We start from the raw sequence: 27,643 nt of genomic DNA, 5'->3' as shown, positions 1-27,643 counted from the left end.
CTCTCTTTTTAAAAATCAAGTTAAAAAAGAAGAATCTACCCTTGTTTTGACTTCCTCATATCTCACTCACTCACTTTTCTATTTCTAGTACTTACCATATTAATTGAGTTACAAAGGCACGTTCAAGAATCACCTGTAGAATAATACACCGATTTAGAACTACTCCGGACCTCACGCAATCATCAATCAAGTCCAAGGTAAGAATAGACAGATGTTCAGATATTTAGGGATTCCGAATTTTTATCACCTATACAACCTTTCCTGGAAAGGTATGGGAGAATGTGTCCTGGGAAAATGCGGAAGTAAACCAAGAAAGAGGAAGACATGGGATCTGGGAAAGGGGAGGGAGAACAGCAAAAGGAAGTCCTAAAAATAGAACGACAGAGCAGGCCTAGAGGAAAACCAGTCCAGACTGAAACAGAAACGTCGAGTCCTCAGGGAGGCCTCAGGTCTCCAGGAGTGGAACCAGTGTTTTTGGAGTGCAGGCAAAAAGTTATCAGGAGGTAGGTGACACAGATGCTGGAGAATCTTGGAAAAAGCATGTAAGAGTATTAGATAGAGGTATACTGAAATTCAAGCACATGCAACACAAATCTCCTGGTAACTGCTGATCTACTCTGGGTCTCAATAGATTTGTACAGCGGACATTTCGTATTAACGAAACCATGTAATACGTGTTTTTGTGTGTGTGTGTGTGTGTGTGACTGGCTTCTTTCACTTAGTGTGACGTTTGCAAGTTTCATCCATGTGATATCTCACCCCTTTCTGTGGCTGAATACTATTCCATTGTTTGGATATACCACTTTTCATTTGCATTAGAATCTTAAACTCTCTTGTTAACAATATGTTATTGAATGAACAGGGGACCAGGTGGTGTGATCTAGTATACATTACAACACAAGTCCTTGTTGTGTTGTGAATTTGAAAAGGTCTATTTTTAACACGTTTTCTGAGAATATTTAGATATGAATTAAGAACATGTAGGGGAATCAAGAAATCATGCCAGCTGCCACAGAACTTTTGGCAAGGATGGTAACTTATGTATACATTTCTGAAGCTCTTCTCAGAATTGGAAATGGCCAAGAGACATTAAAGAAATAAAAACAAAATACCCCTAACTAATTTGTTTTGAAACCAGGGAATGATGCCAACCACATTTCAAAGAATTTCAAAATTCAAAGAATTTCTATTAAGTACAGAGCAGTGGGACCAGACGGAAGTGACAGAGAGAGAAGGAAATCCTAAAGCCCTATCAGCACCCCTTAAGTTAAAGTGATCAAAGTTGAGAATGAGGATGGGATATGTGGCTAAAATAAGAACATGACACATGGCTTACGGTAATGAAAAGCAAATTGGGGATTTTCTCTGATCCATCTTCTCAGTAACTCAGGGTTTCACATGGAGGCAGATAAGGACTTTCCCAAACAGAGTGGTATTAACGTCTACTTTCTTCTCTAGAGGATGGAGGGCTGTTTCATGTGAGCGGATGTATCAAGAGTGGTTACCAAGCCAACAGCAAACTGATGTGGAGAATTGCCTTCCTACAACAGAGAATGAAATATGGAAGTCAACCAACAAAGACAAATTAGCCCAGTGCAGTGGGACCCGGGGGCAGACTCTGGCCTCAGTTCTTTCCAGTCTTCTGTAGACTTCTTTTGGAATGGTTTTGAGAACACAAGTCAGCTCTCCAGCTGGATCTACTCATCTCTCTTTCTGTGCTTTTACCCATGGTGCCCTCATCCATTCACATGATGTGAGGCACCTTCCGTAACCCGAGGACTCCCAAATTTATATTTCTATCCAAGATTTCCCTTCAAAGTCCCAAGCTTGTCTATTTTTCAAATGGCATCACAATTGTGTCCCAAACCCGACTCCTGATTCTCACCCTTAAACCTGTTTCTCTGCTGAGAGTGTGGCATTATCCACTCCATTGCTTGAACCTAAAGCCTAGCAATTTCTTCCTCTTATTTAATGAAACCCTCTATGCCACATTTGATCCAGTTCACTTAATCCAAAATTCCAATTCCAAAAATACATCTTGAATCCTTTTGCCAATATCTGAACTACTGTGACTTCTCATTCGGATCACTTACTTTGCATCCTAACAGACTTGTTTTCCACCTTGTGCTTCCCAGGAGCAGCCACGGTAGATCTAAAGTCTCAGTCAGACCATGCACTCCTTTCCTTGAACATCTTAGTAACTTCTTATAGCATCTCCGAGAACATCCAAGCCTGGGAGTGACCTGGTTTTGTCCATCTCTTTCACTTTAGATTCTGTAGAATGATTAGGACAGAGAAGAGCAAGAGCGTTCCCAGCCTCAGGGCATTTGCACCTGCTGTGCTTCATACCTGCCTAGTTCACACCTATCCTTTCTTTATCTGGATTGCTCATTTTCATCTTCCAAGTCTCATCTTAACTGTCACTTCCCAGGAGGTCTAGCGCATCACCCAGTGAAAGGCAGACTCCTCCCCCTTTGGTATTCTCTCTTGAAGGACTCCCTTCTTTTTCTTTAATAGCTTGCCCCAGTTCATACTGGATATTTGGTTTCTTGCTTGTTTATAGTCTCATTCACAGCAGGGAATGGGACTGGAAGCCACTCCTAGGATTTTTTTTTTTTTTTCCCTTTCACCATTTTCCTTCTGGTGCCTGACATGTGGAGATCTTCTACTAATATATTTTTCAATTAAGTGAATGACTTAAAAAATAAGCAAACATCAATAGAACAAGACAGAAATGAGATAGATGAAAAAATTCTGCCGCAGAGAGAATTAGAGGATCGCCATACCTTTTGAAACCAGGGGATGAAACCATTTCAGGAAAGAGGGAAATCCCAGGGAGCATTCGCTTAATGCTCTCAGGGCACTGGGAGAAATCATGAATTCTTACAGAAGAGCTAAAAGATGTTATGGTAAGACAACAAAATGGGAGAGAAAGGGAAATGCAAGGGGATGGTAGGACCGTGGCAGAAACTGCAACAGCATTGGAAGCAACAAGGAGCAATGTCGCCACTGCAGAGAATAAGGTCAGTTCAGTGAAAGGCGAGTGTAATGCGCTCTGAGAACACAGAGGAAAAGGACAACGAGAACAGAGAACTGGAAGGAACATCCCGGACCTGCAACGGGTAGACAAAAAAGAAAGGTGCAATGTGGATAAATGGCGGTCCTGACAGGGAGAGAGGAAAGGGAGCAAGGCTGCTTCTGAACTCAAGAAAGGTCCAGATACGCCCGTGCATGAATTCACGACAAAATTAACAGCACCTGGAAACAGCTTGGTGACTTTTTTGAATTCAGGCTTACGGAATTACTTACTTACACTTTGCCGAGCAGAGTCCTACTTGTGATGGGAACATGAGCTTTGGGTGGGCAGGGGTCTGTGCACAGTAGGTACTCAATACATATATGCCAGTTTTAACATAAAAAGTTATATACTCGTGTAAAAATCAGCAATGGGAGGAAGGATTGCAGTCTTTTTGCTGACATACACAAGCTTCAGTAAAATTACTATAATAAAATTATATGTACTGGACAACAAAATATATACTACAAACTCTACTTGTAATCTGTGAACAGAAGAATCAAACCAACAGTGGAAAGAAACCTTAGCATAATTCCTTTGAGTTTTTACCTAATCAGAGAGACAAAAGTATCTGTGATTATAGATAAATTGAGTAATATAAATAATACTTAAAAATATGTAACAAATTTTATTCTTTATAAAAAAAAAAGTCTTCTTTTTTAAAGTTCCTGGAACACTAAATGACAAATCTTTAGCTAAAAATATCTCATGTGCATAATATAATTTTATTTTTAAAATTCTGCATGCATGTATACAAATATATTTTTCTGGGTAAAAATAATGCAAGATGGAGACAGCAGTAGGAAAAGTATTTTCTCTGGGTGGTGGAATTTCTTTTTTGGGGGGCATTCCAGTTTTTAAAATTATTTTTATTTAAATTCTAGTTAGTTAACATACAGTGCAGTGCTGGTTTCAGGAGTAGAATTCAGTGGTTCATCACTTACCTACCGCACCCAGTGCTCATCACAACTCGTGTCCTCCCTCAGACCCATCTGGGGGGTGAGATTTCTAATTATTAAACATTTTCCTTTTACTTTTATGAAATTTCTATCCTTTCTACAGTGAAGTTGTATTACTTGGATAATTAAAAAAGCAAAGGGGGGAAGCTAGCCAGCTGATACTCACATGAAATATTATTAGTAAAGAGATGGTCCGTCCTAAGAGAGGGGTAGCCAGGAAGACAGAGGAGATGTGCGTACAGACAACAAAACCTTCGGTGGGGCTTGGGAAGCTTTACTAAAGTGTAAGAATTGAGAGAAATCCAAGCCAAAACGTTCTATATGGAAAAGGCTGCCAAGGGTGCCAGCGCCCATCGCAGGCAGAAGGTTTTCCCAAGCACAGCATCCCATAAGGTAAAGAACAGAAACAGAAATAATCTCAAAGGAATATGGATATTAAAATAAACATAACCTTGGAAGGACTATGTGATGCTGCTGCTGGTTTGGGGAAGTGAAGAAGACTTCTGTCCTCTGGGAGTGGTAAGAGACAGGGCGGCATAGTAAAAAGATCTCTGTAGCATTAGACGTTCTTGAATGTGAGGGCAGGGTCTGCCCCTCAGATCTAGTAACCTGATTACTGAGGTTACTAGGTTACTAGGTTACCTCAGACTAATAACCTGATTACTGAGATGTCTCTGATGCTCAGTTTTCTCATCTATAAAATGGGGATAAGGTTACTTACTTTGGATGCTTGGTATATTGAATTATCCAAAGAAAGTCTGTGAACACATGTGGAAAAACATATCTGTATGCGTGTATAAGTATATATATACACATATGTACATAGTATCAGGCACAAGTGAACCTGGGGTTGGTTAGGAAAGAAATGGGGCTGGATCTTGAGGAATTAATTCGGTCTGTACATGTGGAGCACGAAACACAACAGGCAGAGGGGCACAGAGTACTTGTGTCTACCTTCACAGAGCTGACACACGGCACCTTACAGGGAAGCCAAAATCTGGATCATGGATCCGCAGGCGGGAGGGAGACAGATAACAAACCCCTCCCTCCTGCATTACGAGGGAGGCTGGGAAAAGCCAGAGGAGAAAAATAACAAACCGTCCACAGAGAATTATTCGATTTTATTCGATCAACAATGATCACAGCCTCATTTTTCTTCTCCCGATCATCCAAGCCCATTACTGGGGAGGGCAATGCAGGCGCGGAGAATCGAGAAGGTGGGGCTGGGAAGCTGGTAAAAACCCCAAACGTTCCTGTGTTTATTTCTGCCTGCTTGTCCGGGACCAGTGTTTCACAAAAGGAGTGAGAAATGAGTAACCACATGCTGGGCAAGATGTTCCTGAGAATGTCAGGAAGCTTGTTTGTCAACCTTAATTGACAACCGATGTTTCAGGACAAAGTGTGATTCTCATAATTTAATGGGACAGCATTGCTACTTAATGCCAGAGGGGGCAAGAGCGACTATAGGGCCAAAGCCTGTAGAGAGGAGAAATATGGACAAAATAATCCCCTTTTTGTTTTAGGAAAATGTAAAGTGGTGCCCCAGGGATTGTTGGCAAATATTATCATCTTTGAAAGCTACTACTTAACACAAATTCAGGGAAACCAGAGACTTCTGGGTAGTGTTAATCACAAGGAAAGAATGCCCTATTCTGTGGCTGCAACTTTTTAATGGAATACTGGTTGATTTTGAGTGAAGAAGGCCAGGGGTCAGGGTCAGTTTGGGAGAATTTCCTGCCTGTTTCTCTCAAGGCGCCTCTGCAAGACGCTTCTTTCTTGGCCGTCTTGAAAAGTTTCCTGGGATCACCCACATGTGGGAGCCACCCATACCTCTAGGGGCAGGGCTCCCCTTTTTCTCTACATGGCTTAACTGAGGGTAGAGCTCAATAGCTCTGTGTGGACCTCTGTGTGCTGCGATGGCTTCTGAAGATCTTTTCTGCGTCAGTTCCTAATGAAGAGTTCTGTGGTAGGAAAGGGCAGGGTGGGGACTGGGGCAGAAGGGTGCTTCCAAAGAGAGGGCCAGACTTGGAGGGCTCAACGTTTCTATTAGAGTCAAGGAATGATAAACAGCAATTTGGGGTTCAAGCATCGGTGGAGGGCAGGTGTGCAGGGGATGAAGCTGGGAAGAGTTTGGGACCTCCTAGCGCTTAGGGAGAGGAGCTGGCCCCAGCTAGGATGGAGAGAGTGCCCCTAGAAGTCCCCTCCTGGATCTGTACCGGTGCAAATATGGTGGAAGGGGGAGCCTGAGGAGAGGGAGGTCAGTTAGGAGAAGGAGAGAGTGAGGGGGAAGGGCAGGACTTGCCAGGGTGGAGCACACAGAGAGGAGGGGGACCCAGCGACATCAAGAACGTGGAATGGATAGGATTTGGTGATTTCAGTGCAAATGATGAAGGAAGATGAGGCAAGCCCCATTGGATGCCGGTGGTGCTCTTTACCCAACAGGAGCAGGGAACTTCTTATTTACTTCTCTGATATTTTCTCTGTACGCTGATGCTTATTTTTGGCTGCTAGTGGAATCTGAAACGGAGAAAGCTAAAGATGGCTGACTGGTTGCTGCCCCATTGCTGACAGGAAGAGAGTAGATAGAACAGCCACTGCTTTCCCTGTGAGCCAGCTTTGTTCCTGGGGGAAAGACACGTATCCCAGCACGGAATCACGAGATCACCTGGCAGCTGTGGACTGGAGGTGGGTCCAGATGCCAAGGGGCTGAAGGGGGAGCCCACCTCTACCTCTGCCTGGGTGGACGTGGAAGTTGGGCATTTGTGAGGGCTTCCAAGAGGAAGCGACTCTTGAACTGAGGCTTGAGGGATACGTGGGAGTTCTGTGGGTGGAAAAGTGAGATGAGAAGTGGGTAAAGACATCGCATATGAGAGAACATGGCAAAGTCGGGCGATGGCAAATGGCGCAGTCTGGCCGAAGGCTCGTGTGAGCAGAGGGAAAGTGTGAAATGAAGCTAAGAAGGAAATCAGGGGCAGAGCAGGAAGGGCCTTGAGGCAATGACAGGAAGTTACAGTCTTTGCCTTGTAGCTGATGGGGAGACGTTGGGGAGCTTTGAGGAGAATTACAGATGCCATTCTCTCGCCCACTCATGCACTCACCAGACGTTACTCAAGTTCCATGTTGGACCACTCTGGCAGCAGAGTGAAGGGGGGGGGGGACAAAGAAAAGATGTTTAGCGGAGAACACCAGCTGTTTTCCCAAATGTACATCTTCTGCCGGGATACGCAGCTAGATGACAGTTCTCTGTCTTTCTTGCTGCTAGGTGTGGCCATGTGCCCTTATGCCAGTCTACGCCATGTGTGCAGAAGGGAGTTGTGCTGCATCCTGGCAAGGGCCTTTGAGACCTCTCCTGTGCTAGGCTTTATGCTTTTCTTCCTACCGGCCAACTGAGTTGAGACCTTGGAAACCAAGTCTGAAAGATCCTGGTGCTGCCATGAACACAGGCCTCCCTACTCTCCAGAATCGCAACCTGGACTGTTATGCGAGTCAGAAATAAACATTTATTATGTTGAGTCATTGTGTGTTTGGATCTATTCCCATAGCTTAGCTACCCTAAGCGTACACAGTTGGTGTGAAGAAAATGGAGGTCTCAGCTAGGGCCATGATGGTTTTCAGATTTGAGGATGGTCCCACCACTTCTGGTTGTCTTTTCTGTGGTTTGGAAGGAAGCCCCAGGCTTAAGCAGGAGGGATCCTAAGACGGATCCAAGAGCTGGAGGCCATCTCCTGCCATCGCTCGTGGAAGTTACTAAGTGCTGTGTGTGCCACTGTTTCTTGTTAGTGAGAAGGCAGGAGAATGTGTTGCTGAAGTCATTTTGGTGGTGTCTAAGTCAATTCCTTCCAGGACTCCTTCCCCATTTGCTTCGGCACGTTCAAAGAACTTTCTGGCTCTGCCTTGACTTGTCCCCGACCACTGAGCTCTTAGTGACTCTCCTCATTCTTCCAGATGTTGACACGCATGGGCACCATCTACATAACACATTCAAGCTTTTCCCAGCTTACAAGTCAAGTCGCTCGTGCCACGCAGCCCCTCCTCTAGCTACAGCGCTCTCTGTTCTCCCTCATCTCCCATGTTGGGAGCCAGGACTCTTCTCCAGCGAGCCCTCCAGAGCTGTTCCACACAAGCCTACCAGCTTAACTCTTTCTTTGCCAAACCCCGTGGATATTACCCAGTCCTTATCCCTGGTGACCTTGAAGGTCTCCCCTCAGCTTCCCTGACTGCAAACTCTAAACCTTAGTAGGAGCGTGACTCCAATAACCCAATAATAGAATACATAAATATTCATGTATATGTATGTACATTTACACAGGAATATACAAAACGGCCAAGGAAATGTTAACACTGCTTGTGAACTATTAATCACGTATAATCACGTATTGATGGAGCCAAGGCCCCCCTCCCAGTCTTCGTATTTCTCCAATCTGTGTGGAGGGTCTTGCGTTCTCTTTTACTCTTCATAGAGTTTTTCTCTGGTGTATGTTTCTTTCTCCTAGTTTCTTGTGCTTGTTGGGTTTATCCCTGTTGTCCTAAAAATCTGGCAGTCATCTGAGTTCGGTCTATCACCTTGATCCAATTCCAATACCACTCATGCTGTACTTAACGAAAAAAAAATTATGTCTATTTTAGATCTTTCTGACCTATTCCAGTCTCTTTTTTGGACTGATAATTTTTATTAATTGCTTTGTTTTTTTTTTTTTAGGTCAATAGCGATATTAGATACAGACCACAATTTTAGCTCCTTCCCCAAAGCTCCCTCTCACTTTTCTTTTCGTTGTCTTTTTTCATTGAATAGAAATTCCAGATTGCATTAGACATGGTAAGAGAGGACATCTTTATCTTATTTTTGGTGTTAGTGGGACTCATTTTTTTCAACATGTATATCATATTAGCTGCTGGCTGTACGTAGGCATTCTTTATCTTGTTTGGGTTCTATCTCTTTGTTCCCTCTCTTTCTAGGTTACTGAACAATTAAAAAAAAAAAGTGTTGATGTCGTATTTTTATCCAATTCCTTTTGACCTTCATGCAGAAGTGAGTTTCTCCCCATTTAACTTAATCAAATAAATACATTTCCTAATGGAGAGAGGTCATCTGTTACCCTGGTCTTCTTGCTTTGTGTCCAACTGTCACTGCAGAGTAGTATGAAAACAAGACCCTGAGTGACAAGTGACAGGACATCCCCCGCCCATGAGGAGGGCAAGATGGATAGACTGCGGTCTGATTTTCTAGTTGTCGTTGTTGTGTTTTTTTTCCAGTCACAACACGTTTTCATTACCCTCTGAGAGCAGAAGCCCGCCCCACAGAGAACAGGAGTCTGATCAGTAGCTTCCAGGCCAGGACCTCAGGGCCCTGTTGCAGCCATGGAACAAGACAGAGCCACCTGGGGAACAGGATAGAAGCTATCTCTCTGGCTCTTCACCAACCACATAACCAGGTGTAGACATGGCATGTTTTCTCCTCATCAGCTCAACATGCCCAGAAGGGAGACAGGGGCCGAGGTAACAAGGACCTTCTACTGTGGCTTCTCGCCTTCTCCCCCTTTTCTGAGTAGGGGCTTTGATTCTGCACTAGTTCATATCTGACAACTGCCCTTAATCCTAAACCTTAGGACTAAGCTTCAGGAGTTCCAACAGCGATGGGCAAATCCTTCTCTTATGAGCGGTAGTTGGCAAAGGCGGCCAATTATCTCAGGTGTTCACAATTATTTCCTGGACCTTTCCCACAGAGTAGACCCTAATGAGTTATATGGGAGGGAGACTCTCCTTTTTTTTTAAAGAAAGAATTCAGCAGTCATGGAAGTTGAGCCATCTTTCCATGAGTGTGTGATCCTAAATCCTGTCTTAATATTTAACTGTAAAGTAAGGCAATAACTTAAAACATTTTAAGGTCCTAGTGAGGAGCCCAGTAGGCTAGGTTATCAAACTGTGGAAGAGGCTTCCCAGTGTGCTCGCTACCCCAAACAGACGTGGTGAGGGGAGAACTGGGAGCTCTGCCACCCTCACCCCCTCCAGCATCTTTCGCATTGGACCCTGGAGCTCCTGGTGGGCTCTAATCCCTGCCTGGCTAGAAGGAAAAACTTCTCCTCTTGAGTGGTCACACCTACCACGTGACTGATTGCTACGAAGACCGCCCCCTCGCACTAACACAGAACAGGCCAGGTGGGAGCCTTGATTAGGCTGCTCAGGGACCGTGCACAGGGTTTTCGGCAAGGTAGAATGGGCGCTGAGAGGTCCAGCCAGTCAGGAAATGGACATGAAGATCCCAGGTCAAGTGACACCAAGAGAGGAGGGCAAGGGGATCAGGTGAGAAGCAAGAGAGGACTTAAAAAGCCAAGGGCAGGTGAACATCATGAGGGAGGAAAGACTGTGAGGGAACAAGACAGACAGCGGAGAACAAGAAGGAAGGAACAGGTGTGCTGAGTAATGTGGGTGAGTCTAAGAAAATAATGGCCTAGGTTCTAGAAGTTTCCAGGCTGTGGTTCTCGGGAGGCACCCAGGTGTGCTTTTCCTTCTTGTTCTTGGATTTCTGTGACAGTCCTATGGATTCTCAAACGACTGACCTGTGTATGTTAGCTTGCGTGTTCTCACAGCCAGAAGACCCAGCCCTAGACCCTGAGCATAAGTGAACCTCCTTTTGTAGGCGGTGGAACCGCGAAACTCTGTCTTTTCCCTCATCCTGTTTTTCCTAATTCTCCCACCTCACGGGAATCCCACAGGGACAAAGCATGGCTGGGAATGTCTGGAGCTTGAGGATTTGAAGGTCACCAGCAGGACTGAGAGCTCGCTCTTCACACTCATGTCCACGAGGCTGGAGATCTTCTATCCCTGCAAGGAGGGCTCATTGAATGTTCTCAAGTTGCGAATGATTATCTACCAACAGTGCTGGGGAGCCAGTCTCCTTCCGTCCTACTTGTACCCCCCAAACTGGCCAGGAAAGTCCCCCAATTCTCAGTCCCATTCCTTGGAAACAAAAGAGCAAAAGAACAAAAGATGAGAATTATTTCACTCAGCATAATCTCTTTGAGTCCTGTCCATGTTGCTACAAAAGTTGGGTATTCATCCTTTCTGATGGAGGCATAATACTCCACAGTGTATATGGGCCACATTTTCCTTATCCATTCATCTGTTGAAGGGCTCGAAGAGATTATGCTGAGTGAAATAAGTCAAGCAGAGAGAGTCAATTAGCACTTGAGAGATTGACAATTGACAAAGAGAGTCAATTTCACTTATTTGTGGAGCATAACAAATAGCATGGAGGACATGGGGAGATAGACAGGAGAAGGGAGTTGGGGTAAATTGGAAGGGGAGGTGAACACTGAGAGACTATGGACTCTGAAAAACAATCTTGGGGTTTTGAAGGGGCGGGGGGTGGGAGGTTGGGGTATCAAGTGGTGGGTATTATAGAGGGCACGGATTGCATGGAGCACTGAGTGTGGTGCAAAAATAATGAATACTGTTATGCTGAAAATAAATTAATTAATTTTTTAAAAAGGTGAGAATTAAGGGATGGGCATATCAGGAGAAGATTTCCGATTGTGGCTCCGAGGAGAAAAGAGGGCCTGAATGTGATTTGAGTCAGCATGGAGAACTTTCTGTATGCCCTAGGATTCCCACAGAGGCTCACCCCGCACCCCGCTTGCTGACCTTAGGACCCATTTCACGGAGCAGCTCTTCTCAGATTGGGGCTCAAGGGTGGAGAGAAATTAGAGGGGCATGCCCAAGAAGAAAGGCATTCCCTGTGGAGAAAGAAGCACGGCAGAGGGTGCGGGGAGGGTCAGCATGCTATCTAGACGGAGAACTAAGGACAAGAAGGTAAACTGAGGCTCAATCCTGCCGTGCTCTGTGGGTGGGAAAAGTGGACATCAGAGTTACAGGAATAGGAGAGGGATGTATCAGAGGCCCTGGGGAAGGGCTCGGCTTCGTAAGGACTGGAGTGAAGATGATGGGGGAGGAGAGGCCCTTCTTGAATCACTTTAAAAACCTGCAGAGACTCAACTGACAGGTTTACCAACAGATGTAAACATACTCTGTCTCAGTTAGGGGTAGGCTCAGAAAGACACACCGAGATCATAGCTAAATTAGACCGAATGTTTCATGTCTGCACTGGGGGAATGGTCTATGTCGCTAACATGTATGTCACTAAATCCTTGGATGTGCTTGTAATTTATATGAAAATGTTAAACAAAAACAAAAACAAAAAAACCCCAAACACCCCCGCCTCCCAAAACCAAAAAACAACAAAACCAACCCTGTCTCCCTTTTTTTTTTTTTTTTTTTTTTTTTCCTAAGAGAGTTTAAGCTATCCTATGGTCTCTAGCCTTGGATTTTTAATTCATGGCAATGATTTTCAAATCAGTGAAACATTTCCTGCATATTATCAATTTCTGACTACAAATTAGAAAAATGCAAACCCTCTGTCTTAGCACCCGGCATCTCTGAGAAGACATTCTTTTCACAATGACATTTGAAGGCTTTCTGGATGTGACCGATGGGACAGTCATTCTGAGTGAATTTAGAGATTTTAATTACTGTTGTATTTAATTGCAAGTGGGTGCTGTGGAAAAAAAAAAAAAAAAAGCTGTCAACAAAGGAAGTAATTATTCCAAAGCATTACATCTGCTCCCCGTTCTCTGTCAAAAATTTCTCACTAAAAATGTGTTTCTTTAAACGTAACTCAAAGCAGCTGATGAAATGTAAGACTATGGAAAGTTTCAAATCCCAGAGCAAATGCTGGGGACTTGACTCAGTGGCAAAAGACCTCCCCACCGTCCCTCGTATCCCTTCCCGGGGCTTCCTATGTAAGTTCGGATGCCTGCCGTTTTGTTTCCAAAGCTCAGTATTTTCCACTTAAACACTTCCTTTTCATAATACTTCTGGTGTCTCTGGAGTGTTATTACTGTTTGATTTTTCCCTTTTAATAATGACTCTGACTGTGGTGCCTTTTTTTTTTTTTTTATTAAGAGAGTGGACAGAGCAACACTAAAGCTACAGACAACTGTCCAGACAGGAGGTAATCCCGCAAACCCTCCTAGGATGCCTGCGTCAACAGCCAAGGCCAGCATGTGGAAGGTAGCCTTTCCCAAGATCATTCCTCAGCGTCCTCTAGCCTGCTGGGAACCGCAAAGACACACACCATCCATAAGGCCCTGGGGAACTAATAGATGAGCAGAAGACGAGGTCAAAACCCAGAGTTAGACCGACCCTATCTGGAAGACAAAGAGGCAGCCGCCTTATCAGTGAATTTAATGAGCACCTATTTGTGTGTGTTAACTTTGCCAAATGCAGAAATCCCTGTCTCCAGGGTGTTTATGATATATTGACGAGACAAGGTGCATACAGACCAAAATGATTTAATTACCATCTCCCCAGGCAGAGGATCCTAGATGATCTTCCTCGGTGGAATGTCTCTTGTTCTTCCCCATTGGAGAACATCGTGATTTTCCTCTTTTCTCCCCCCACATTCAGGACCCTTTTCTACAGATGGAATTGTACATTTATCGGCTTACCTGTTTCTTGTCTGTCTTCCCGTGCAGAGCTGAGCTGTACGAACAATAAGGCGGGGGCTGTGTTCATTTTGCTGTTGCTCTATATCCAGAAGCTAACACGGTGCCTGCAACATAGTAAGTGCTCAATAAATGTTTCTTGAAGGAATGAACAAATGAATGAGTGAGTGAACAAAGGAAAGAGAAGCTTGGCTGGGGAAAGTCTCCTAGGCCAGGAGAACATGTCGCAGACCCAGCTAGAAAGGAAGCTGGTTGAAGCCCCTTTTGACAAGGATAAGCCACTTTCCTCCCCAGAAATGACTCCAAATGGCAGGTGGGTGGGTATCTCTATTCCTAGAGGGGCCTCCTAACTGAGGACCTCGTGGAAATATTAAAGGAATCCAACAAGGGTGACAGAGATGCCATTGAGAAAAGAACCACACATATTTTATTCTATATTAACACAATCATTATATAACCAGGGGTAGAATTTTGATGACAGCCACCATCCCTTCCTCCCTGAGGGGCTACACAGAGCTGTTGCCCAGTGTGGCTTGGGGAGCTGTTTCTGTTCTGGCTTGATCTAGATTTCTCTTCTCCCAGCCTCTGCTGACCTCCTTCTGAGTCTGACATGGGTCCTTAACCTACTCTGCCTGCTTGGGAATCCATTACTTCCTTGTTTTGGGGTCTTTATTACTATTTGCAGAGAAGGGGTCTTTATTACTATTTGCAGAATATTCTCAGTCTCTGAAAATGTGATTGCTCAAATTTCACTTTAAAGACAGTCTGTATCAGCTGATATTTATAGGAGTTTTACCTCCCTCTGCTCTAGGCTGCAGAAAGCCTCCTGCTGGGAGTTGAATGATGACTATCCCTTCTTCAGTTCTGTCTATAGTAACTCCCACAGGGCGCTCAGATATGTCCCATGCACTTTTGTTTTGTTTTAGCTTAGCTTTAGGTCAGGCTAGTGTTTGGCTAGAAAATGAAAGATGGGTTTTACGTCGCTTTTCTGCTAGACTCCTAGCAAGCCACTTGTGGTTGTGCGTGTGTTACTCTTTGGGAACTTAAATCTAGGAGGACTTGGAGCTCTCAAAATAATTGGCTTTTAGCAAGTGAATTCTTTCTTTAACTTTTCTTGCAAAGACACAGTATGGACCATTATGTCAATCCAATAAACTGTGAGGGTGTGGAACAATGGGGGAAAAAAAACACTGAATTGTGTGTCTGGGGGCCAGAGTCCAGCCTCGGTTTGGGCCCCAACGAACTGTGTGGCCTTGGACTGGTGCTCATTTTTAAACTGCTATCAGCTCAAGCAAAACCTGAGTCAGAGCAGCTTTTGAAACTGGCCATGATCCACTGTTTGCAAAAAAATTTTTTAATATCCATGCATCAAATGGGAAAGAACTAGTAGAAAGCTTATAAGAATAGCACTGAAAACTGCTATCATCAGCAAGGAAAAGAAGTGAGGATGAGAAAAATATCCATTTTTTTTTTCATTTCACAAAAGAATCCCGGCTTATCGTTTTCCCCCTTCTCAGCAGCAGCCTTAAAACGTGAGTTAACGAAAGCAAACGATTCCGTGCTAATATATTTTTTTAAGATTTTATTTATTTATTTGACAGAGAGAGATCACAAGTAGGCAGAGAGGCAGGCAGAGAGAGATAGAGAGAGAGTGAGGAGGAAGAAGACTCCCTGCCAAGCAGAGAACCCGATGCGGAACTCGATCCCAGGACCCTGAGATCATAACCTGAGCCGAAGGCAGCGGCTTAACCCACTGAGCCACCCAGGCATCCCCGAGCTAATATTTTGTTGTCTTTAAAGTTATAGCGGCATCAGATGATTTTATAGCCCACTGGGGCCAGAAGATTCGCTGGGAAGCAGAGTGTACCTACATGAGCAAGTTGTACTATATAAAGTGGCAAGTGATCTCAGACAATTACAGAAACCTTCCTGTCTCAGTTGGTACCCTGGAGACAGCCGATAATGCTGGCATACACTGCTAAAACTGTCAGCAATAAGACGTGAGGAAAACCCAAACCAGAACTTTTAACAAATTATGAGGTTGTGGAAAAGAGCAGAAACGTCTTGGTAATGACTTACATTAACAATACAGCTACCTCCTCGAGCTCCCCGAGTCATAAAACACTAACAGCTAGGGGCTGAAAGGAAAACATGTGCACGTTACAAGGAAATGAAGATCAGAGAAACGGACTTTGCATGGGCGTGTGGTGGTTGCCAAGCTAAATGCAGAAGAGCCACGGTTCCACTGATGCGAAAAGAGTCAACCACGACACAGGGAAGGCGGCCGAGTGGGCTTATCTCATGCACAGGCCACAGTGACTAAAGGTGGTTCAGGTGGAAATCGCTGGGTTTAAACCACCAGCAGTAGTGATGGGGGCTATAGCTCGGTCTCCTCATCCGTCAAGTATGGCCAATGGCTTCTGTAAAGAAAGCATTTTGGGGGCACCTGGATGGCTCCGTGAGTTAAGGCCTCTGCCTTTGGCTCAGGTTACGATCTCAAGGTCCTGGGATCAAGCCCCACTTTGGGCTCTCTGCTCCATGGGGAGCCTCCTTCCCCCTCTCTCTCTGCCTGCCTCTCTGCCTACTTGTGATCTCTGTCAAATAAATAAATAAAATCTTAAAAAAAAAAAAAAAGCACTTTGAAGAGTGCCTCGTGACTGAACACTCTGGAAATGTTCGCTGTTACTACTCTCATTTCTACTGCCACTGCTAGGAATGAGCCTCGTCAAACCAAACCAGACTCTTTTATTCCCCCCAAAACATGGATAAAACCAGAAAGTAGTATCGGATACTGGCAAACGACTTCAAGAGTTGGTTAGGCACAAGTCTCTATGTTCCCACATTGTTGGTTTATTTGTTTTATTACTGATTTATACAACAAATATTCATCGAGCCCTGTCCTGGGGCAAGGCTCCATGGCCTAGGATTCTGACAATGAATAAGATATAGTCTCTGACCCCGAAGAGCTCACAACCTGGCTGGTGGAGAGCAGACAGAGCAGACATTCTGAGGAGTTACATTTCAGGTAAGGGAGGGTACAGTGGGAGGACAGAGAAGAAGGAAGCCAGAGGGAGGAAGCCTTGATCCAGACTGTCTGGGGTATGGGAGGAGAGTGGGGGTGGGCCACGGTCAGGCGGCATTCCCTAGTGATGTCTGGACAAAAATGTGAGGTGTCACTGTTTCAGTTAGAATGGAGACGGCCAATCAGATTGAGGGTAACAGCCAGAACACCTTGAATTCCCTACCACCACTGACAAAGAACTCAAAGTGTGTTTTTTAAGTCAATGCCTACCTTTGTTCTTTCTTCCAATTAATAGAATGGAATCTTTATGGGCCATGATTTTATATTATCTCCTCTTGCAAAGGAAATGCTACTTTTATTTATTATTTATTATTTTTTGAGAGAGAGGGAGAGTGAGCTTGCAAGTGGGGCAGGTGGGGGAGGAGGGGACGGGTAGAGGGAGAGGGAGAGAATCTTAAGCGGGCTCAGCACAGAGCCTGACCTGGCTCTCGATCTCACAATCTCACCACCTTGAGCCAAAATCAAGAATTGGACGCTTAGGGCACCTGAGTGGCTCAGTGGGTTAAAGCCTCTGCCTTCGGCTCAGGTCATGATCCCAGGGTCCTGGGATCGAGCCCTGCATCTGGCTCTCTGCTCAGTAGGGAGCCTGCTTCCCCTCTCTCTGCTTGCTTCTCCGCCTACTTTTAAACTGTCTGTCAAATTAAAAAAAAAAAAAAGTCTTTAAAAGAGTTGGACGCTTAACTGACCAAGCACCCCATAGAGGGAACAGTACTTTTCACGCTAACAGCATACATTTATAAAGGGTAACTTGCCACCATCACACTATGTAAGGTCCGTCTGGATGCATGAAGTCCTGTGGGGCCTTGGGCTGACCAAGACTGACCACTACTAAGGTTGTACAGACTCCAGGTCCTAGGGCAGAGCTACTCCGGGCCCCGGTGTGTGCAACTGCGTTTCTGTTACACCACAGCCGGGCAGGAGGTAGATGCGATGGCTGTGGCATCCTTTGTCAGAGGGAGAGGAAAGAGGTGGGGAAAAGGAACTCACTGTGAGCAGATAGAAGGCCAATGAGGCTACAGGTGAGGTTTTGTGATAAATCCAAGACTGCCCTGCTCAGTACGCCATTGGGGGAGCGACATAAGCCAGAGAAAGGTGCCAGTCCCTAACCTCAGAAGAAGTCCTGGACACCAAGACACAGAAATCAAGATTTTTTTTCTAATCCTGAAATTGACCACTGTTGATTTTAACATGCAGTAGGACAGAGAGACGTTTTCGAAAGCCCTGGAGAAACTGTCGGTGAAAGCGTTCACATAGGGAATGCACTTCCTGTTGTTCAATGCAGCTGTCTTCTTGTGGAACTCCCCTTTGAAAAATGAACAACAGACTTGAGGATCTTCAAAGAACAGAGTTCTGCTCCACCCTAGCTCTGCACATCTGAAAAACGGGAAAGAACATTTTCTGTCCTTTTTATTGAGTCGTGACCCTCAAAATGCATTTCCTTAATTCAAAGAGTCCCTCTAACATTTGGTAGTTTAAACAATTGGTTTAAAATATGTGAATAACTAGGCTTCATTTGTTGGGAATCAAGACCACTTGGAGAAAAAATAGAGAAAGATGCAAAGAATGTCTGAGAATTGTGGGTATTTCATTCCTTTTAAAAACCACACTTCACTTGCTCAATGAAAAAGAAAAAAAAAAAAAAACCTTTTATTTTTAAAGCTTCTTTCAAGCTGAAACTGTCTATGTCCAAGCTGTAGCCTAGAGCAAAATTTTACAGCTGAGTAACAAACCTCTTAAAACAGGGATTTATAATGGAAATGCTATCCGAGAGTTAATTACAGTGGGCTCCAGAAGGGTGTAATTTTTTTCATCAGTTCGGAGAGAATGCCAACCTGGTGTGACCATATTTACCCCAAACCTCAGACTCCATTAATTCATTCCACTGGGCTATACAGCAAAAGCCAGTGTCCAGGTCCCTCTTTTTTTTTTTTCCCCCCACTTTATAGCCCAGTTTGTCTAAAAGGTTTCGGAAAAAGAAAAGTTCTTTTAAGAGAGGCCAGTATCAATAACAGAGGTTTTAAATTAGGACAGCCGAAGACCAAGAACGAAGTCCTGCCTGTTCTTAAGGGAAGAAACACAAACACACTCTTACTAAAAACAAAGTTTAAAAACCTGAAACCTTAATTATCTTTAGACTTCTCTTTGGACTTTGACAGGGTAAGGTTTTCATTCCTAGGAGGTCTGTTTTCTGAAAGTGCACCTGCTGCCTTATTGATGACTAAAGGAGTTAGCCTGTGACCAAGGGGACTGGGTGACACCAGGACCAAAGAGCAGAATTACCAGGGGGGATTTAAAAAATTAGATCTGCCTGAGTTCTAACGCTAGAGATTTAGATCCAACAGCCTGGGGGTGGCCAAGAGATTGAAAAGTTCCCTTGTGGATTTTAACAGGGGGCCAAGACTCAGAATCAGAGCTCTGTCCCTTCTACAAAAAGTGGGGACCATGGACCAGCAGAGCCCGTATCATCTGGAAAGGCAGAATCTCAGGCCATGCCCTATTAGAACCGGTATTTTAGCAGGACAATTGGGGGATTTCCCCAGGGCATTAAAGTTTGGGAATCAGGGCCCTACACTACAGCTATTGCAAACAACCTGCTGATAGTCTCAGACTCAGTCTTAGAGGAGTTCCAGTATACCCACCGAAAATATGATCTGCCCGATGTTCCTTGCAATAAATACAGATAGGGAGTATTCCTTCACCCGATCAGAGTTGGAGAACAAAAGGATGGTACTGATGAGATGGGTGTCCCTAAAGCTTTCTGGGCTCTGGATCCAGGACACATGCAGAGTTGGAAAGTGGGACGACGGGAGGGGGAGGGAGACAGTGGTTGAAATGAGTGATGATTCATCCATGTTCATAATGGAGCAGCCATTAAATATTTTGAAAATCATCTCTGTTTTTCTGTTTTGGCACACCCCAGTGTGTTTCTTGTCATCACCTGAATCATGCTAGGCTCTTTCCATCAAAGGTCCTAGCCCTAGGCTCTACTTCCCCCTGGACACTCTTCTCCACATCTTTGCACAGCCAGCGACTTCTTGGCATAAATAACCCAGCTTGTCACTTGGGCAGCAAAACCCTCCTTGGCTACAAGCTAGCGTAACCACCCAGAATTTTATAACATCATCTTCCTTTTAATTCCCTCCATAGCACTTATTCCATCTTGTTTCTTGGTTTTCTTTTTTTTTTTAATATTTTATTTATTTATTTGAGAGACAGAGATCACAAGGAGGCAGAGAGGCAGACAGAGAGAGGAGGAAGCAGGCTCCCTGCTGAGCAGAGAGCCCGATGCGGGGCATGATCCCAAGACCCTGGGATCACGACCTGAGCCGAAGGCAGAGGCTTTAAACCACTGAGCCACCCAGGTGCCCCTTGGTTTTCTTATTTGTTGGTTTATTCTCTCTCTCCCCTCTTTAAAATGCATTCTTCATGAGAATGGGGAACTTGTCTTAATTCAGTGCTCTGTCTGCATTCAGTCACTCATTCAACCAGTGCTGCTTGTTCACAGGCCATCTGTTATGTGCAGGGACAGTTCTAGATGCCGGGGATGGAGTACTTTTAAGAGTGCCTGCCCTAGAAGAACTGTTCAATAAATCTTGATTGTTAAACTAATCCATGCTCTTCAACAAACATTTTTAAAAGACCATTATAGGCTATTCAAAGTGCTCTGAGCTAGAGGATTACAAATGTAGATTCTAACTATAAGGAGTTCGTATTCTAGTATGAACAATAAGGCAATAAGATAACCCGAGAAGCATTAAAGTAGCCTTCAGAACAAAAAGCTTTGGGAAGGACAGAGGTGAGTCAAGAATGCTACTTAGGAAAAAGTCGAGGGGAAGCAGTGTCTGGAGATCATTTTGAGAGATGACATTTCTAGAATACCCTTAAAGGGAAATCAGATAGGACCAGGCAGAGAAATGATAGAACATTCCAGTTAGAGGACAAGGCTAAGCAAGAGATGTGAAAGAAGATGAAATGAGTGAAATGGTCAAGAGGTTCACGGGGCCAGAGGGAAAGTGGCATTCAGGTAGAAAGTGAAAGAAGTGATGCCAGAAAGTCAGGTGGAGGTAAAACCCTGATAGGTGTACCACCAGCAGCATTTTAATCCGGTCTACCTTTCTGGCCAATAATTTCTCTGTATGCATTAGGGATTTTTAAATTGTTAATTCTCTTGGACTCAATATTCCCATTTTTAAGTTTTGTTTTGTTTTGTTTTGTTTTTTAAAGAAAATAAGCATATATCTGGACAGTGATTTATGTTTAAAATGTTTGTGGGTAAAGGGTTTATAAAGCTTTTCCCTATTTCCGCATGAGAATTTGACTTTCATTTACCTGGTAACCTGATGAAAGGGCGCATCAAGTATGTTGACAACTAGTCAACATGACTTATAGTAAACCTGACCATGGGCTGTGCTGAGTGGCATCTAGGCTATGGGAACTATAAATTACAGATAGGAGCCATAGCTCTGAGCTTCTCTGAGCATGTGCTCTTATAACTGGACATGTCCTTTATAAGGACCCTGAAACTTGTCCCAGTGAAACTGTTGTCAGAGTTATGGTTCCCTGGGGAGGCATAAAGTTTCTAAACCAGGACAGTTCCTGTGCTTAACTCGATGTGCATTTCATCTCTTTGCACATGAACTTCTGTGGACCACTGCAAGGAGTACCCATTTTTGCCCTTCCAGCAAGCTCTGTTCCCGTTCTACACAACTTTGAGTAGAATGTGTCATGTGTGTTCTTTGTGATGCTGAATGTTGAGAACCAAGAAGAATTCTTGATGCTAAATGTATAAACCAAAATTCTGTTTTTGTTTTTGTTTTTTTTTTAAGATTTTATTTATTTATTTGACAGAGAGATCACAAGCAGGCAGGCAGGCAGACAGAGAGAGAGAGAGAGAGAGAGAGGAGGAAGCAGGCTCCCTGCTAAGCAGAGAGCCCGATGCAGGGCTCGATCCCAGGACCCTGGGATCATGACCTGAGCCGAAGGCAGAGGCTTTAACCCACTGAGCCACCCAGGCACCCCAAACCAGAGCTTTATAAGATCAAAATTAGGGACAAGCTAAATGCCTAACAATAGAGGAATATACTCTACTCATAGAGTATAGTTCATTCAAATAAGCAAGAATAAACTATTGGCATTACTTCAAAATAAAAAACTGCACAGCAAAGGAAATGATCAATGAAATGAAAAGGCAACCTACTGAATGGAAGAAGATATTTGCATATCACCTATCGGATAAAGGGTTATTATCCAAAATATATAAAGAACTTATACAACTCAACACTCTCAAAAATAATCCAGTTAAAAATGGATAAAATACATAAACAGCCACTTCTCCAAACATCCAGATGGCCAAAAGACACATGAAAGGATGCTCAACATCACTGATCATCATGGAAATGCAAATCAAAACTACAATGAGATAGCACCCCACCCCTGTCAGAACGGCTGAAATAAAAAAACCCAAGACATGAGTGTTGGTGAGAATGTAGAGAAAAGGGAACCATTGCACACTGTTGGTGGGAATGTAAACTGGGCACCCACTGTGGAAAACAGTATGGAGGCTCCTCAAAAAGTTAAAAATAGGGATGCCTAGGCGGCTGAGTCAGTTAAGCGTCTGCCTTTGACTCAGGTCATGATCTTGAGGTCCTGGGATGAAGCCCCGAGTAGAGCTCACTGCTCAGAAGGGAGTCTGCTTCTTCCTCTCCCTCGGCCCTTGCCCCTGCTTATGCACACACATACTCTCTCTCTCTCTCAAATAAATAAAATATTTTTTTTTAAAGTTAAAAAAAAAAAAACTACCTCATGATCCAGTAATTGCACTACTGGGTATTTACCTAAAAAATACAAAATCACTAATTCAAAAGGGTATATGCACTCTTAAGTTTATTGCAACATTGTTTACAATAGCCAAATTATGGAAATGATCCCCGTGTCCATCACTAGATGAAGACATAAAGAAGATGTGGTATATGGAATGGAATATTACTCAGTCATAAAAAAGAGCTAAATCTTGCCATTTGCAACAACATGGATGGATCCAGAGGGTATAATGCTAGGTGAAGTAAGTCGGTCAGAGAAAGACAAAGACCACATAATTTCATTTCTTTGTGGAATTTAAGAAACAAAACAAATGAGCAAAGTAAAAAGAGAGAGAGAGAGAGAGAAAGGTAAACCAAGAAATAGGCTCTTAACTACAGAGAACACACTGATGATCACCAGAGGGGAGGTGGGTGGGGGATGGGGGAAATATGATATGGGGATTAAGGAGTGCACTTGTGATGGGCCCCAGCTGACATATGGAAGCACTGAATCCTTATATTGTACCCTCAGAACTAACACTACACTGTATGTTAACTATACTAGACTTTAAAATAAAATTTGAAAAGCAAATAGATCTACTTCATTCATAAAATGGAACATGAAGCAGCTCTAAAAGTTCATGTTTCTGAAGAATAGTATCAATGGGAAATAAATGGTCATAATATATATTAACTTAAAAAGTATAATATGAGAAGGAATATATGGTGTGAACACGTAACACATGTTTGTATGAAACAGGAAGGAGCTCCAACCAGAGTACAGGAAGAGAATAAGGCCACATATAAAGACATCTTCCATTTTGCCATCTTTTCCCTCCTCTCTTTTCCAAGGTGCAACTAATTTTCCCAACTCAGATATTGGTGATTCATGCCATCTGGGCCATCACAGAGCTCAGTACCCTGGCCACAGTGTCCAACTTATGACCAAGGTCAACCGATCGGGGTTTCTTATGCCCCTCTCCATAGTCACTGCCTGGGCATGTGGGCTCAGGTGGTACTCGAAGGTACAAATACTGGGACAATAAACTGGAACTCTTGATTTGTTTTTGAATGAAGAGATGAGAAAACAGTTGTGGCTAGTGCCCAGGTTCCTGCCATGAGGTGGGGAACAACAGTCACCTTCCATCCCGCGGGCTGCCCAGGGAGGGACGGTCAACTTGTGTAAGAGTTAGACAATCACAATATCACAGAAATCCAGAACAAGGAGAGGATGCGACACGTGTTTGTTAAATTTAGTTCAACAACAGTACTTTTCTTTTTCTTCTCTTCTTTGAAAAAGCCTGCTAGCACCAAGGTCTCTGAGGTCTGCTGGTATGATCTGGTCTTAGGACCCAGAAAAGAAATGCTGCTCTAAGGAAATAATGGATCAGGCCATGGACCATGACTTACTTCTTTGTGCTTTGTTTCATTTACTAGATATTTTTACAGCTAAAAATTACTCTTAATATATATGTTGAACATAGCTTTTACACAATATGCATAGACATATATGTATGGCTTACAAGATGGTAACATGCAAATGATTTCATGATTTTTCCTCTTTAGGCTTAATAATGTGCCATAAGCATCCTTCCGTGCCAGCACACAGGGCTCTATGACTCTGTCGTAATCACTCTTTGCTACCCTCCTGTGAACTGACGGGTACAGTCATACCTATCTTGGCCACGTGACCTCATTTCACCGCTAGGTGTCTCAGTGTTTGTCTAAGTGGGGTTAACTGACAGAGGATTTGCTATAAATGAAAGTGAAATACTGTAAGTAAAACCCTTAGCACAGTGCTCAAACAGAATGGGCTCAGTAATTGGAGTTCTATCACTATTTCTCCTATGGAATTCTTACTCCATTAATATTGTCATCAGTGGATAGCTGAGTTATTTCCGATTTCCGATTCAACAAACAAGACCGCAACACACAGTTTACCCTTGTGTGATTTTTAAAGACTAAACTCCAAAAAGCGAGACTGCTGGGCACAGTATATACCACACGCATACAAAGAGAAACGTGACAGCATACACACACGTATACACAGCATATACACAGCATGACCCCAGGACTTCGGTACACAAAGACACCCTTATGAAGAAGAATATTTCAGGGGCTCAGAGGTTATCTCTTGGGAGCTGGCCAAGGGCTAGTCCTAAAGACACATTTCTTTGGCAAGTGTGGGGTCTGAACGACACAGGCCTGCTGAGTTAACCCTTTTCTGCCCCCGGGGAGATGCATGAGCCAAGACAGAGAGGTGGAAATGCACAACCCACACTTAGGGACAAGAGTGCAAACCAGTAGCATTAAAGGGAAGGAGAGGAGCGAGAGGTCAAGTGGAAAAGTAGCTTCGCCCAAACCATGAAGAGGAACCATGGAGAGGTTCAACGCACAGAAGCACGGGGATGAGGATAACGCACGTGGGAGTGGTTTTAAAGATAAGCTGGAGGGAAGATTCTGGAGCCTGGGGACCCTGCCAACACCCCGTGGGACAAGATGGCCTGAAGCAGTGGGAATGGAGAGGGCCTGTGCAGGAGACTGTGAAAAGCAGCCAACTTTCAAAGTCACTGAAAATGGGGACAAAGCTGAGGGGCTAGAATCCTAGAGCCCTCTAGGATCGTAAGCCCATGTGGTCAAAAGTAACAGCCTCCCGATACCAACAGACGTGCCAGGAGAGCCTGCGGATCCATTCACCAACTGTTTATCAAGGGCCTACCAAGTGCCGAATGAACCATCATCCAAGTTTGGTTCATGAGCCCCCCTCCGTCCCCTGAGGAGCTTGTCGACAAAGCCAATTACACCCCCCAAGAGCTACCAAATCCAAGTCTCTAGTGCAGGGCTTGGAAATCGGCATTTTTTACAAGCTCCCCAGATATTCTCACCACTAAAGTTTGAGATTCTCTGTTCTCTCTGGTGCCCAGAAAGTCATTTACACTGGGAATACACTGGGAATTTAAATATATCTCAAGTTGTGAAAAGAGGGAGGAAAAAACTATAGAAACCAATAGATACAGGGTTGTTTTTGTTTTTGTTTTTGTTTTTGTTTTTCTTCCTCCTTTTTCCCAATTCAGGATGGGAGTCTCCATGGTAGGCATGGAGTAAGGCTAAAACTACGACATTTTTCTGGGTGGCTACATATGTGTGTGTGTGTGTGTGTGTGTGTGTGTGTGTGTGTGTGTGTGGCCTTTCTGTTAGGAAAGGATGGCTAAAATCTGCAGATGACGAGGATGTCCAAGTGCATGGCCCTGTGTGCGATCTGATGAGGCCAAAGCTCTTTTAACCAAGAATGACAAGGTCTTTGCCCAGCACAACCCAAGACTGCTACAAAAAATACATGACATATATTTTGGAAATGAGCACATTAAAAGATGCCTTTATATATGGAGAAAGCAGAGAATTTTATTTAAGTTTGGGCAGCCCTTTAGAACGTTCATGAACGTTTTTAAAAGCAAAGTTCCAGAGGAAGCAAACGTTGCTAGTGACAGCCCAGAGCTCAGGACATAAGCCGAATGAAATAAAAAATCCAAGGATTTTTTGTTTTTGGTTTCCTCTCCTAACCTCTTCACCTGGCTTTCGCCTCCCCCTCCCGCATCCTTCTCCTTCCCTATAGGAGTCCTTTCCCCTCCTGGCCGACAGTGGAGAAGCAGCATGTTCCAGAATATGCAGCTCTCTTAATCTAATACAGCGTTGATGGTTTCTTTCATTAAGTTTCAGCATCCTTCTGGAAATCTGGCAAATACTATGATACATGCTATCTCCGTTAAATGTATTAAAAGAACATTCAATCAGGAAATTAGTTAACTATTCTCTAAATAAATTATATTTGAGATGCTACATATAAAATATGATAATTCAGAGAGTAAATCAAATTATACATAATATTTTAATGTTCTGTTGAAGAGAGTGAACAGGGCATAAGCTTTAGGGCCAGACAGAGATCAGTTTGATTTATGGCTCTAGATTCGGGGAAGTTATTTAGATTTTCCGAATCCATTATTAGATTCTCATCCATTACCATTGTTTCCGAGCCGGGCATTATCGGCATTTGAGGCAGGATAATCTTTTGTCCCATGAGGTGGTCCTCAGCATTTCTCACCGTGGTCCTCCTCCTTTTTCTAGCTACTAGATCCCAGGAGCATTCTCAGCTCTCACCTTGAGATACCCGAATACCGTTACAAACCTGCAAACGCCCCCCCCCCGGGAAGGCGGTGATGCTCCCAGCTAAAAGCAGGTGCATTAAATGAATAATAATAATGCCTCTCCAAGCTGGAAAAATTTTCCTGGCACTTTGGGGTAAACAAAGAGGTAGCTTAATCCCAGCCCGGTCCACAGGGGCTGCTGTGCAGAGCAAGCTGCTTCATCTAAACATCCCACCGGTAACACTGCAGTAGGAGTAAGACCTGAGGGTTGTAGTAAGAATGCAATGAAGCATCACGCGCTAAGCACCTGGCAGCCAGGCTGGTGCAGTCAAGTCAGTCGCGTGGGTGCTGTCCAGATGGGAAAGCCAGATGCCGGAGACGAAGGACAGCGGAGGTGGCCAGGAAATCAGTTACCTTGTTTGAGACGTTTTGCAAAAACAGGGAAGTGGGAAGTAAAGAGTTACTAGACAGTGTCGAGTTGTCAGTTTCTCTCCCACGCCCCTCCCCTCCCTGAAAACACTGTGTGTACTTGACGCGCTCTCTTGAAGGCCTTGGGCCGGGATGGTGGGGAAAATAAGGCTGAGTTTCAGGAGGATGTAAAGGGCCGCGAGGTGGCGAGAGAGGATGAGGATGCCAGCTGGGCACACAGGGACGAGAGCTCACCAGCATTCTATGCGGCTTTTCCAAACTCCAGGCTGCGCTTACGTGTTCGCGGACCATGTCCAATGTCCCCGAGATTTTCACCTGCTCTGCACTCTATTAACACCCGGCAACAAGAGAGACGGCCAGCACTCATCAGAGCTGCTTAAACGAGATGAAGCTCAAGAAAAAGGAAACTGGAACGGATAATGTGCTAGCTAAAGGAGAGGCTGGATCCACCGGGAAGGGAAGTTATCTCCTCCCTACAACCTTCTGCTCCCGTTAGACCTTGGCCTCAGAACGCTGATATCCAACAGGGTTCAAGGACCAGTTTTATGTTTGTTTTTTTAAAGCACATTTTCGATGACTTTTTTTTTTTTTTTAACCCTCAGTTGCCCTATCATTTTCCCTCTACCTTCTTTGAGTGGCACGAAAGAAACCTTTTGT

The 27,643-nt window shown here is 44.1% G+C and overlaps 2 long non-coding RNA genes across 4 annotated transcripts; one reads left to right on the top strand and one right to left on the bottom strand.

The window, feature by feature from the left end:
- On the bottom strand, positions 1 to 27,643 carry LOC131829035 (uncharacterized). 3 transcript variants are annotated; one of them, XR_009352687.1, is made up of 4 exons: positions 27,221 to 27,643; positions 13,539 to 13,642; positions 1,337 to 1,541; positions 1 to 133 (listed from the first exon to the last, which is right to left on the bottom strand). It is a non-coding gene; the product is annotated as an uncharacterized LOC131829035 (long non-coding RNA). The 3 variants fall into 3 exon arrangements; XR_009352686.1 differs by lacking the exon at positions 1 to 133 and having other exon boundaries at positions 1,333 to 1,541; positions 27,221 to 27,636; XR_009352685.1 differs by lacking the exons at positions 1 to 133; positions 1,337 to 1,541 and adding an exon at positions 12,329 to 12,586 and having other exon boundaries at positions 27,221 to 27,633.
- Positions 3,790 to 7,551, top strand: LOC131829036 (uncharacterized). Its single transcript, XR_009352688.1, has 2 exons — positions 3,790 to 6,720; positions 7,298 to 7,551. It is a non-coding gene; the product is annotated as an uncharacterized LOC131829036 (long non-coding RNA).

Source organism: Mustela lutreola, chromosome 4, assembly GCF_030435805.1.
Source record: "Mustela lutreola isolate mMusLut2 chromosome 4, mMusLut2.pri, whole genome shotgun sequence".
Lineage (NCBI taxonomy): Eukaryota > Metazoa > Chordata > Mammalia > Carnivora > Mustelidae > Mustela > Mustela lutreola.
This window is presented reverse-complemented; position numbering and strand designations above follow the sequence as displayed.